The 2500-nt window shown below is 78.4% G+C and overlaps 1 non-coding gene across 1 annotated transcript; it reads left to right on the top strand.

The window, feature by feature from the left end:
* Positions 1 to 1924: 1924 nt before the first annotated feature.
* Positions 1925 to 2077, top strand: LOC131589943 (5.8S ribosomal RNA). The gene has a single exon (XR_009279896.1). It is a non-coding gene; the product is annotated as a 5.8S ribosomal RNA (ribosomal RNA).
* The last annotated feature ends 423 nt before the right edge of the window (positions 2078 to 2500 follow it).

A 2500-nucleotide genomic window follows, 5' to 3' on the forward strand; every position in this document is an offset into this window, starting at 1 on the left:
GGGAAACCCCGGGCCCCGAGCCAGGACGGCCGCGGTGGCGGCGGCGGATGTCAGGCGCGCCCCCGCCGGCGGACGCTCCCCCGAGGGTGGCAGCAACGGGGGGGAGGCACCCCGGCGGGGCCATCCCAGGTCGTTTCCCTCACCCCAGGGCCAGGTACCTAGCGCTCCGCGCCTCGGCGGTTCCCCGAGTCTTTTCCCTTTCTCCCGCTCGCGCCTCGGCGTCGTCAAACGCCGGCCGCGGGCGCGGGGTTGGGTGGGGCCCGAAAGGGCCGCCGAGGCCGGGCGGAGGTTTAAAGACTCGGGCGGCACGGCGCGCCCCGGCGGCGGCGGCGGTGCCGGCGGCGGCGGCGGCGGGTGCCCGGCCGGTGGCGGCGCGGCGTCATTGAGGGGTGGGGAGCTACTCCCGCTGATCCCCTGCGGTGGCGTCCGTCGCGACCGGTCCCCCCCCCCGCTCGTCGTCGTCGACTTCGTCGCGGCCGTCCGTCGGCCGCGCCGTGCCGGGGAGGGGGGCGCCCAGCCCCCCCTCCCCCCCCTCTCCGCGGCCCGGTCTCGGCGGCGAGGCCGTGGCGCGCTGTCGGCCGCGGGGCCGATCCGGTCTCCTCGGAACGGGGCGGCGCCGGCGGAGAAGCGCCCCGCGCGCTTCTCCGCCTCCTTGTGCGACCTCGGGGTCGCGGCCCTCGGGCGCCCCCCGCGCTCCCTCGCCTCGGCCGCGCCGGCCGCGTCGGCGCGCGTCTCCTCCTCCTCCTCGGGGCGCTCCTTGCCTTCCCCGGACGCGCGCGGTGGCGCCGTCCGCCGGTTCGTCCCCGGCCGAACCGCACGCCCCCCCGCCCGGGCGGGCGCTCGTCGGTCGCCTCCGGCGGCCGGAGGCCCGGCGAGCGCGGGTGACCCCGTGCCGAGCGGCGGCGGCGCCGCTCGACGGGTGTCCCCCTGGTGGGACGGTCGGCCGGGAGGCCCCCGTCGTCGCCGGCGGCGGTCCCGGCCCGGGCCCTGCCCGTCGCTTCCCCGTCGCCCTTCCCGAAGGCCGCGTGTGGGCCGCAGGGAGCGCTCGAGGCCGTGCGGCGGGCGTCCGCCGCACGGCCCCTCCCGCAGGGCGCGTGCCCGCGGAAGGGGCCCCGACGGTGCGAAGCGGCGGCGGCGGTCCCGGGAGTGCGGCCCCGGTGGCGGCGGGTCCTCTGCCTTCCGGCAGGCCTCGGGCGCTCGCGACGCCGGCTCGCGCCTCGGCGGCGCCCGCCTCCCGGCGCCGGTCGTCGGAGCGCGGCCGCGAGGCGCTCGCCTTCCGGCGGGGAGCCGGTCCCCGGCCGGGGGCGGCGCCGGCGGTGCCGGCGCTCGTCGCGTTGCCGTCTCGGGCGCTGGGAAGGGGCGGCCCCGTGAGCGGGGAGGAGAGGCGCGCGGCGGCGCGGCGGCGCGGTGGCGCTGCGCGGGCGCGAGCCCGCGCAGCGGTCGAGGTGTGGCGGCGAGCGCGAGGCGGGTGGCGGGCGGCCGCGGCCCCCCGGCCTCGTGCCCGCGTCGTCCCGTTCAGAGAGAGGAGGCCGGGCGCGGGCGCCGTAGCCCCCCCGCAGTCTGGCACGCGCCGCGTGGCTCTCCGCGCGGAGGCCGGGCCGAGCCCGGGCGCCTGGGCCGTCTCCGAAAGACGGCACGCGATGTGTGCCGGCGGCGTCTCTCTTTTCCCTCCCCTCGCCCGGGGGGTAGGGGTGGGGAGGCGGTCGGGGGCGCGGGCCCCCCCGCCCTGTCTTGGCTGGCCTTTCGGAGCGTTCCGTGGGCTTCTCCTTTCTTTTTTTCCCTTCCGTTTGTCGTCTCCTTTGTGCTCGTACGGTCGATGGCGAGGTGGCGCGGCCGCGCCTCCTCGCCGCAAAACCGAGGGGGCCGCTTCACGCGAGCGGTCCCGGCCCCTCCGCGCGTGCGGGGTCGGTGCCGAAAGCCAGACAACTCTTAGCGGTGGATCACTCGGCTCGTGCGTCGATGAAGAACGCAGCTAGCTGCGAGAATTAATGTGAATTGCAGGACACATTGATCATCGACACTTCGAACGCACTTGCGGCCCCGGGTTCCTCCCGGGGCTACGCCTGTCTGAGCGTCGCTTGACGATCAATCGCCGTCCCGGGGGGTGGGCCACCCGAGCCCTCCCCCGGGCGGCGCGGCTGGGGTCGCCTCGCAGGCCCGTTACCCTCCCCGCCGCGGTCCGCCGGCGGCGGCGGCCGCGGGAGGAGAAGAAGGGCCTTCGTCCCCCTAAATGCAGACTCGGGGAGCCGCTCCCGTAGCTCCCCGCTTCCCGGAGCGAGCCGCTGGGCCGGAGCTCGTCCTCGCGGGGCGGACAAAGAAAGGGCCGAGAAGCGGCGGCGTCGCCAAACGCCGCCGCGAGGGCCGAGAGAAAGAGGGCGAGAGGGGAGGCGAGGCGCGGGCCTCGCCCCCGGGCTCACCTTTCCCCGCGCGGGCGGCTGTCTGCGGGTGGGTACCGGCGCGGGTACCGTGCCGTGCTGCCGCGCGCGCGAGGTGGCGAGCG

The sequence above is a fragment of the Poecile atricapillus genome, chromosome 30 (assembly GCF_030490865.1).
Source record: "Poecile atricapillus isolate bPoeAtr1 chromosome 30, bPoeAtr1.hap1, whole genome shotgun sequence".
Lineage (NCBI taxonomy): Eukaryota > Metazoa > Chordata > Aves > Passeriformes > Paridae > Poecile > Poecile atricapillus.